Source organism: Tamandua tetradactyla, chromosome 19 (genome assembly GCF_023851605.1).
Source record: "Tamandua tetradactyla isolate mTamTet1 chromosome 19, mTamTet1.pri, whole genome shotgun sequence".
Classification (NCBI taxonomy): domain Eukaryota; kingdom Metazoa; phylum Chordata; class Mammalia; order Pilosa; family Myrmecophagidae; genus Tamandua; species Tamandua tetradactyla.
The window spans coordinates 50,068,894-50,080,086 of record NC_135345.1 but is presented as its reverse complement, the minus strand read 5'-3'; the positions used below and the strand labels follow the sequence as shown (position 1 = coordinate 50,080,086).

The window sequence follows — 11,193 nt, the reverse complement described above, 5'->3', positions numbered from 1 at the left end:
CAGGTGAAGGCACCTAGTTCTGTTGCTGTGGACATGAACCAATGGTACGTGAACCTCATCTGATGCTGATTACATCTGCAGTCAGTTAGGAGGCATGCCTGCTGCAATGAATGACGTTTGACTTAATTGGCTAGTGCTTAAATGAGAGAGTGCAATGTAGCACAGCCCAAGCAGCTCGGTATACCTCATCTCAGCACTCACAGCTCAGCCCAGGCCTTTGGAGGTGCAGAAAGGAATCACCCTGGGGAAACTTGTTGGAACCCAGCCACCTGGAGAGAAGGCCAGCAGAGATTACCCTGAGCCTTCCCACATAATAACGAACCTCAGATGAAAGTTAGCTGCCTCTCCTCTGAAGAACTAATAAAATAAATCCCTTTTTATTAAAAGCCAATCCATCTCTGGTGTGTTGCATTCTGGCGGCTAGCAAGCTAGAATAACCTGCCATTGGTGTGGAGAGTTGAGGCACTGGAGGTAAGAATGTCCCCAAAGAGAGAAGGAGTCCCAAGGAGGAAGAGAGCCCCCAGGGCCCTGCCCTAGAGGCAGGAAAGCTGGACACTGGGCATGGGAGTACATCAAGTTACCAAGGCGGGGCAAGCCCTCTCTGAGAGCCTTGTTGACTGCCCTAGCTCAGGACTGAGGGGTCCCAGGGCCAGTGGTCCCTGGGCCTCAGTGAAGAACATTGATCTCGATGAGCCCTGGGTGACCATTGATGTGGCGGGTAAGACTGTTAATTTTTCAATTTGATACAGGAGCCACAGAGTCTGCCTTACCTGCTCACTCCAGCTCTCTCTCCTCAAAGACCTGTCCCGTAGTAGGAATAGATGGGTAGTCTTGGACTCAAACTTTTATCCCTCCTTTCCCCTGCTGAATTGGTAGTATTCTTCGGAGTCACCAGTTTTTTTTATAATACCAGAGTGTCCCACCCCACTTCTAGAAAGGGATATATTAAAGGCATTAGGTGTTCAAATCCAAATAATAGATTGTCTGCCCAAAACAAACACCTGAAAGCTCCATTGAAAATATTGCAGCTTTAAGTCTGGTGTTAACAGGGACTGAAAGAACTCTAGAGTTCCTCTTCTCAGAGTTAAAAAGTCAAGTGAACCCAAAGTCTGGGAAAGACAACTGCCTGGGAAAGCAATTCACATCTCTCCTATTGTAATCCAGTGCAGAAAGGACTTACAACTTCCCAGAAAAAGACAGTAGCCCTTCAAGCAGGAGGACATTAATGGGATCCAACCTCTCATTCTTTTGTATTTTTGTATTTTTTGTATTTTGGACAGGCACCAGGAGTCGAACCCGGGTCTCCAGCATGGCCAACGAGAATTCTACCACTGAGCCACCATTGCACCATCCCCAACCTCTCATTCTTATAGGCAGAATTTTAAATTCTTTAAAAGAGCTTCTCATCCCCTTCTAGTCATCTTGTAATACCCCCATTCTGCCTGTCAAAAATCCAAATGGAAGTAACCAGTTAGTGCAAGATCTTAGGGCTGTGAACCAATTTGTCATTCCCTTCCACCCTATAGTGCCTAACCCTTACACCCTCCTGAATAAGATCCTGAGCTCTACCACGTGGTTCTTGATTTAAAGATGCTTTATTCTGCACAGCCTTACACCCAGGCTCCCAGTTTCTATTTGCCTTTGAGTGGCAGGGCCGGGAGATGCTACCACAACCCAGCTCACCTGGACGGTCTACCTCAAGGGTTTAGGGACAGCCTTCATCTCTTTGGAAATGCATTAGCACAGGACCTATCCCATCTTAATTTAGAATCCATCTCCCTTTTTCGTTATGTGGATGATTTGTGATGAACCTCCTGTGAGGGAAGCTTCCTTCATGGACACCATTGCCACACCTAATTTTTTAGCTGAACAAGGGTACTGAGTCTCAGCTTCTAAAGTTCAAATTGCCTTACTTTGAATTCATCCTTTCCCCAGAAGAGCACTCTTTGCCATCTGAGTCCAGACCACACTCTCAGTGCCACCCACTGAGACCAAAAAGCAATTAAGGGCCTTTCTGGGGATGGCAGAACATTGCAGAATCTGGATACAGTGATTTGGAGAAGTAGCACTGCCTCTGTATGCAGCTATCAGGGCACTAGATAGTCCCCCCTTGGAATGGGGTGCACAGCGGGCTACTGTCTTCACTACCCTCAAGGGTGCTCTTATAAGTTTGCCTGCCCTAAGCCTGCCAAACCTAGATAAACCCTTTTACCTGTGTGTGTCAGCTTGAAACTGTCATATATCCCAGAAAAGCCATATTCTTTAATCCTCGTTCAATATATTTGGGTGCAATCTTTTTGATTAAGTCATTTCCATGGAGTTGTGACTGACTCAATTGTGGAAGGGACCTTTTGATTAGGTGTTTCCATTCAAGGTAGGTGGCTTACTGAAACACTTTAAGAGAGAACCATTTTGGAAAAAGCTTGAGACCCAGACCTTTGGAGATGCAGAAAGAAAAGGAAAATGCTCCCAGGAAGCTGTTTGAAATGAGAAGACAAGGAGTTCTGGACTCATCAGCCTTTCTTGAGTCAAGCTACCTTTCCCTGGATGCCTTAGTTTGGACATTTCTATGGCCTTAGAACTGTAAACTTGCAACTTAATAAATTTCCTTTTCAAAAGCCATTTCATTCCTGGGTGGGCCACTGTGGTTCAGCAGGCAGAGTTCTCGCCTGCCATGCTGGAGACCTGGGTTCGATCCCTGGTGCCTGCACATGTGAAAAAAAAAAAAAAGCCATTCCATTCCTGGTGTCTTGCATTCTGGCAGCTTTAGCAACCCAAATACACTGTGTGTGACAGAGAAAAAATGAGTAGCATTTTTGTTACAAAAGCTTGGAAACATTCCCTGACCTGTGGTGTACTTTTCAATGTCGGTAGATGCCACAGCCCAGGGAGGGACACCCTGACTTTGAGCAGTAGTTTGCTTATAGAACAAGCTACTGAGCTGAAGTGGGGACAAGCCTTAGTAGTATACCCCCCACCCACCCAAGGCAGAGACATTCTCGAAACAAGAAGACATCAGTGGCTTTCAAACAATAGACTCCTAAAATATCAGACCCAGGTCTTAGACACACCAGAGGTTCAAATTCAAGTCTGTACCACCCTGAATCTGGGCTACCTTGCTATCTATGAACCCAGACCAAAGAATGTACCCCTTGAGCACTCATGTATAGAAACACTAGCTCATAATTATTCTAGAAGGCCATACTACAAGATCAGCCCCTATATAACCCAGAGTTGGAATAGCTTTTGGATGGGAGCAGTTGTGTGAAGGAAAGAAACTAGAAAGGAAGGATATGCTATTGGCTTCCTGCAGGAGATCATAGAAGCAAAGCCTCTACCCCCAACCCTGGCCCAGAAAACCAAACCCATAGCTCTCACTCAGGGTATAAAACCAGCAACTGGGAAAAAGATTAATCTCTGCACTGTGACCCTAAGTATGCCATTCTCATGTTACATCCTCACTCCGCTATTTGGAAGGAAAGAGGGCTGCTCACTAATGCTAAATCCCCTGTCAAACATAGACAGGAAATTCTCAACTTGCTCGAAGCTGTGCTACTTCCAAGGAGGTTGCAGTGATCCACTGTCAAGTTTACCAAAAGTTCGATTCTATAGTGGTTAAAGGAAATGACAGAACAGACAGAGCCACTAAGGTGATTACTCAAGACCCAATTTCTGTATTGGCTTTAGTCCCTAATCTCTTTCTCTTCCCTACTACTCCTGTTTATACCCAGGAGGAATAAAGACTAGCAAAGGCATCAGGGTATATGTGTGAAGCAAATGGATGATTTTCTAAGGAAGGGAAAATTTTTCTGCCCATTGAGATTCAGCGAGTCCTCCAAGCCTTCCACCAAGCTACCCATTTAGGCAAAGATGCCCTCACCACCTCAGCCTGAGGAATTCTTGAAGGGAAAAATTTGGCCAAAACCATTAAGAAAGTCACTCAAAGTTGTGCCTTGTGCACCATTAATAACCCTAATTCTTGTCAAGCTGCCAGCCTTAACACCTCCAGTTACATTGGCAAGGAACATACCCAGGAGAAGAGTGGCAGATCAACTTTACCCATATGTCACCTTGCTAGGAATTCATATATTTACTAATCTTTGCAGATACCTTTTCTGGGTGAATAGAAGTTTTCCCACCTGGACAGAAACAGCTAATGAGTCTCTAAACTTCAAAGAAATTATCCCTTGATTTAGGTTGCCAGTTTCTATTCAAAGTGACAATTGGCTAGCCTTTGTTGGACACATAACTCAAGGAGTAGCAACAACTCTTGGTATAAAATATCACCTCCACTGTGCCTGGAGACCTTAATCCTCAGGGAAGGTAGAAAGAAACATCCAAAACTTGAAATAAACATTAGCAAAGCTATGTCAAGAAACCCATATGCCTTGGGTACCCAACCTTCCTTTGGTATTCCTCAGAACATGCTTAGCACCAAAGGAGCCCCTTTGAAATGATGTATGGAAGACTACTTTTGACCCAGGACTTAGTGTTATATCCAGAAATCTGTAATCTAACCAAATAGTTCTCTTCCCTAGAAGTCATCCAGAAGCTCATACAGACTTAGGGGCCCAATTTCTTCTGGTTCCAGGCCCACATATACCCTTACCCCAAGTGAGGCCAAGAGACTCTTGACAGGAAAGCAGGCCTGGCTCCCAGCTGGAGTCTAAATGGAAAGTCAAGGTCAGTGGAATCTCCAGTTGGATTCACCTGTCCAGGGTCAAGCTCCCCTGCCAGGATTCCAGGGACCCTCCTGACCAAAAAGAATCTTATGACTGCCAACAACTGGAAGAACTAAAACTCCTGTTTAGAAAACAAGGTTAAGAACAATGAGCTCTCTATATCTTATAATTTATTTCTCCTTACACCTTTAATCCTACCCAAACATCCCTTATAAGTCCTAAGCTATACCATCCAGTGCTTCAACCTATCCCACTGTTGGTTATACTCTAAACTTTCTATGTCCATTCTTGCCTGGCCTGCCAATATTACTCACTAGGGAACAGCAATTTTATCTCCAAAAGTCCATCTCAGTCTCACGAAATTTCATGTCTTCAATGGTAGCAAATGGGAATACCCTCTATCAGACCTCCCCAACATTTTACCTGCAATTCACTCAGCTCTGAGTCAACCAGAGGGATCTCCTATTCCTCTTATCCAGAACCCTCTTTTCTCCTCAGTGTCACTATCTCCATGTATTAGTTTTCCCATCTGCCTGGAAGGAAGAGGCTGCAGACAGACTGATGGTGAACTTCCCCATTCTGTTTGTGCTATAATCATCTCTGTCACCTCTGGCCCCAGAACATGGCTTCTCCCTCTAAAAACTATATTAACTAAAGCATATCTTAGATGGTCTCTGAGCTCCTGGGTAACTTGTATATCTAAATACCCCATTAACAGTGGAAGTTGAAGTAGGACCTCCTATAATGAAAACTACTATTTAGAAGCCACACTTACTCAACCAACAGTTTATCTGACTCACCCTACCCAAGTCAACATTTATGATGATACCCTTTTCTGTCCAGCCACTTTTGTAGACTCCCCTTTGATAGATACATCTGTCACAAATAAATAAGACACTAACTGCCTCCATAGACATGGCTTGGTCTTCTGAAGATCTGTATTATGAAAACATTAAAGTCAACACCCTTTGTAATTCTCTCATCTCATGGGCTCAACTCCCGTGGTACATGTCCCATGGTACATTCTAATTCTAAGTGCATCAGTACTTCCTGACCTCTTTGTATCATCCATAGTTTCAGAAATTCCACCTTGGCAGTTACTATCAAATCCTGCAAAAGGGGCCCTTCGGGATATTTAACTGTTAGCATTTCCCTTAATTCTAAAAATAGTGTCATCTTCCTTTGTGTTAATAATATCTACTTAGCTTTACCTCCACACTGGAAAGGATGCTGTTCACTCACATATGCTAGCCCAGAATTATCCTACCTACCAGGCACTAACCCATTCTCCCTCCCCTCTTTCACCTCAATCTTTCAACCAAAGCATACTTTCCTTTCTTAATCCCTCTTTTGCTCAGAACTATGCTCATCACTGCAGGATTGGGAGTAGGAGGAATAGCAGCTAGCTACCAATTCCATCACAATCATTCCTTGGAATTTTCACATAGTATGGAGTCTACTGCATGAACTCTAGGTCTCCTCTGAAGTCAAGTAAAGTCCTTAATGACAGTACTACTCCAAAATACATGAGCTTTAGATGCACTCATGGCAACCCAAAGAGAAATTTGCCTTTTCCTACAAGAAGGATGTTGTTTTGATGTAAATAATTCAGGTCAAATCTAAGAAAACATACGAGACCTTTGGGAACAGTCCCAATGAATTAAAAACAATGCCAGAACTGGTTGGAAACCTTCTCACACCTGTCCAATCTGACTGCTTAGATTCTTCTTCTTTGGGGACCTATAACTCCTTTTCTTCTCATTCTCATAATTGGCCTTTGCATATTGAAACTTCTTGTCAAATTTATGTCCAGATTACAAGCATTCCATGCCAAACTGATGTTCACCCATGAATCTCAAGTGCTCCCAGACAGTGACCAGCCCATACCAACTCCTACAAGAATATAAAAAGAATTTTATGCAGGCAGGGACTCTCACCCCTAGACAGCAGGAAAAAGTTCTAGAAGTCTGATCTCCCATTAAGATTAAGGGTGTATAACTCTTTCAGGGAGAACTGAGGCAGGATAGAATAGGGCATCTGGGCTATGGTCACTAGTCCTCTACCTGGTTGTGAAAGGATTAAAAGTTTCACTGCCAGCCCCAGAATGAATTGAGACATCACCTCACTAGCTCTGGGTGTGAGGTTTACAAACCAGTCTCCTATTGGGCCAACAGGAAGAACTCTTTGAAACAATGTAATAAGTACCTAACACAAAAGCCACAAGTGCAGGTGGTAATCAACTCTTTTGAAACAATACCAACACCTGACAATCAAAGGGCAAAAGTTAAAAAAAAAAAAATGCTGTGGGCTAAAGCCCCTATAAAACCAACTGATCCTAACTAGCTAAAGGCACATTCTTTCTTGAGCACCCCTACACTAATTTCTTTCACATGCACTTTCTCTTTAATAGGCCTTGCTGTTTGCCTTTACTTGCTTTTACGTCCTTGAATTCTGTCTCATAGGGAGACTGAGCTTGGACCAGAGTTGGCTCTGTATTGGCAGAGCTCCAGTTACAGTATCAGCTTTCCTATAAAGCTTGTTAAGATTTTGATACAGACTACATTGGATCTATAGCTTAATTTGGGGAGAATTGACATCTTAAAACTATCCAGTGGCTTCTGTTGTAATGGTGAACTAAGCTGGATTTGCAGCTGCAGCAACCACACAGGACACAATGGGGATGGGGGCAAATTCAGTAAGAGACAGGACAAGGGAAGCTAGCCAGGAGATGTGGCAAGGCAGCAGAGGGATCTGAATTTGGCTGCTACTGTCGCTGCTGCTGCCGTGTTAACCCTGGCCCTGCGACCCCACCCATGAGCAGGAGGAGCTGCACTGCATTGCTCCTGAGCTCCCACTGGGGTGCACGAGCCTGGTCCTGTCTCATAGGTGCAGGACATGGTGTGGTGGGGCAGGCATGAGGAATAAAGCACGGGCTCGAAATCTGCAAGCAACTGGGGCAGCAATGGGTGCGATAGGTCCAAGGTGGCTCTGGTGCTGCCTTGGCCAGGCCTCCTGGTGAGAGGGTGGATGGGCCTCCACAGGTGGGGTGGCAGGCTGAGGGCGCACGGAGCTGTAGGCAATGGCCTGGTGGGTGAAAGGCTTATTCTAGGCTTCGTGCTGGCCTTGCGCCTCATCCTGCCCTGTGCCTCTGAAGATAGGGGCCCGCAGTGCCAGGCCAGCCCCGAAGGTTGCTAGTCCAGGAGGGGGTGGGGGGTGTGGGATGGCGACTTCCCATGCTAATAGCATGTGCAACCATGTGCACATGGGACCTAACTCTGGCCCCTCAGCTGGCCGGCTGGCAGCCTGGGCAACTGGAACTTTCTCTTCACAGGAGTCATAACCACCCAGAAATACTTGTGGATCTGCATTTGGCCACTTACAGGATGGTGAATTGTGATTTATGTTCTACCACCTGCTGACTTCGTGGAGCTATTTAAGCCAAAGTATGTGATCCAAGTCAATTCCCGGGAGAGTTGAATTCTTCTCCAGTGTGGGCTCAGACACCTCGATACCAATCCCCATAGTGCCACTCCAGGGCCTGGATGACTCCTTCCCACCTGAGAGGAAGTTCTTTCTGATGTTCAAGTACGTGCATAACTACTACCTAGACAAGTATAAATGGTTTCTGAGAGCAGACAACCCAAGCAGAGGAGAGCAATGGAAAGTTTCCTGAGGAGTTTGGATAGCAGTAAGCCACTCTTTCTTGGGCAGGTGGGACTGGACACCACAGAAAAAAAGGGGAAACTGGCATTCGAGTCCCATTGTGAACTTCTGTGGTGGGGGTCCCTCGGTGTGATCTTGAGCTGGGAGATACTTCTGAGAATGCTGCTACACATTGGCAAATGTCTCCAAGAAATGTATACCATCTAAGAGGATTTGGAGGTGGGACGATGCCCCTTTTGCCAGGGTACAGTGTGCTTGGCCTTACGAGATGCAGCGGCTTTTTCATGAGAATTATTAACAGAATAAAAAAGATCACATTGGAGACCTCCATAACAGTAAAATTCACTTAGCAACCACTACAGCAGAATAGAAACCCACACTACCAGTGCTGACTTCACTGTTACATGCACCACTACAGCAGAATAGAAACCCACACTACCAGTGCTGACTTCACTGTTACATGCTTTGTCACATTCTTAGCTAAACTTCATCACACAATACAGCTCCACCGAGAAACTGTCTTGAGCAAATAGAGTAATATTGAGATTCATCAAGAAGCTTTGCAGCTGGGAATTCCTCCTTCTTTTATCAATTTTCAGCCCCATCAATGAGAGGAGATTTTGCAATGGGAGTTTCTTACTGGAAAATATTTGTTTTCAGCAGCTGACTGTCAGCTCCCTCAAAGAGGGATGGGCTCTGCGCAGAGAAAAGCTTTGGGTAACATTGTCATTCAGGTCACAGAGACAATACATGAGGAGGCCAGATGGCACAGCACTGATTTTAAGGAAACACAGTATGGCTGTTGTCATGTTAACCCCACGTGTGGGGCTGGAGACATCCTGGACCCACTGCTCCTCTGTAAAAAGCACAAAGGCAAGGAGACAGTTCCTTTGAGGGGCATTTCTACAGCAAATATTCAGCAAGATACAGTTACTGGAGCACAAGGAACTGTAGGCTAAGGAATAGGCAGAAAAACTCAACTAAGAATCTGGATTCTTATCTGTTCTCTCGAATGCCCTGAAGAAGATTGTTTCACTTCAGCTTCCTGGATCAAAAAACAAGCACAAAGAACCCAAAGATAAAAAGATAAATGTATTGATTCCTTGGTCTGGATATTTTGATATGCTTGTGAGATTCATGGGAAACTTTGAAAATACATGTCTTATGCCAAATCAGAATGTCAAGCTCATTATATTGCTTTTCTATTCTGACTCCAACCCTGACAAGACTAAGCACATTAAACTAATGAGAGATTATCTCATTAAGTATTAAGTAAAGCTGACATGTAGATTTTGCCTATGTCTGGAGAAATTTCCAGAGCGCTAGCCTTTGAAATAGGATCTTCCCGGTTTAATAATGATTGCTTATTTTTCTTCAGTGATGTTGACTTCGTGTTTACTACAGAATTCCTTCAGCCATGTTGAACAAATACGGTTCTGAGCTAGCAAATATATATTCCGATCATCTTTAGCCAGTATGATCCAAAGATTGTTTGCAGTGGGAAAGTTCCCAGTGACAACTATTTTGCCTTTGCTCAAAAAAACTGGCTCCTGGAGTAACTGTGGACTTAACACCACTTGTATTTATATGGGAGATCTTGTCCAAGTAGGTGGCTATGATATTTCTATCCAAAGCTGGGGGCTTTAGGTTGTGGACATTTTCAATAAAGTTGTTCAGTCAGGTTTAAAGATACTCAGAAGCCAAGCAGTAGGAGTAGCCCATTCCAATAGCCTGTCTTCTGTGACCCTAATCTTGACACCAAACAGTAAAAAGTGTGCTTGGCCACATATGGGTCCACATAGCAATTGGCTGAAATGTGGCGAGGAAAAACTATCCAAGTTGCAATAAAAGCATCAAAGATAATAGCTCAGTGAGGACAGCCTAACGTCCATCTCAGCTGGAAAAGACATTTTTAATTATCTAATTTATTTATTTATTTTTAACTTTTTAAATTGTATAATATATATAGAAAGCAAAGAAAGAAAAAAGCAATAGTTTCCAAAGCACTCTTCAACAAGCAGTTACAGGACAGATCCCAGAGTTTGTCACAGACTTCTATACCATCGTCTCAGAGTTTTCCATTTAGGTGCTCTGGAATATAGGAGGCTAGAAGGATTAAATTTTTTTTTTTATCATCCCACAATCGACTTTTTTTTCTTTTGTTTTGAAAAATAACATATTCAAAGCATAGCACAACAATTAGTTGTAGAGCAGATCTCAGAGTTTGGTATGGGTTACAATTCTACAATTTTAGGTTTTTACTTCTAGCTACTCTAAGTATCTAATTTATTAAAAAAAAATTTTTGTGTGATCAGTTTTTGAAGTCCATACAAGGATATATTTTACACGTGATTATCTCACAAGGAACTGTGAAGATTAAGATTGAGCTTTTTGAACAAAAAAATGTGATCAGTGTTTGCGTTTGAATACATCTACCTGCTGAACATTATGTAACAGACCCACTTAATCAAAACTTGAAACATACCTGATGAACAATACTTTTTTTTTTACATTTTCTTTTCAAACTTCTTTTCTGCAATCCCATGGCAGAAAATGTGGATTCTCTAGCAAAGTAGGATTGTTAATAGAACACTGCCACTTTACCGAATGTTCCATTTTGACTGGTAACACTGCACAGATTCTACCTTTTATCTTTTTTACAACAGATTTTAATTTTTTTAAAAAGCCTTTTGTGTTTTAGTTGTAAACTGGGGAAATGTAGTCAGAGTAGTATCATTATTTTAGGAGCACTTTCCATGGTTGATTGTTTTCCCCGAACTATGCTTTTTGTGGCCCTGTAGGTTTTAAAGTGAAAGGAGTGAGGAAAGCAGAACACGTACTGGTCGTC

The 11,193-nt window shown here is 43.4% G+C and overlaps 1 pseudogene; it reads left to right on the top strand.

Annotated features, from left to right (window-relative positions):
* Nucleotides 1-561: 561 nt before the first annotated feature.
* Nucleotides 562-10,230, top strand: LOC143663389 (chondroitin sulfate synthase 1-like; annotated as a pseudogene).
* Nucleotides 10,231-11,193: the final 963 nt, after the last annotated feature.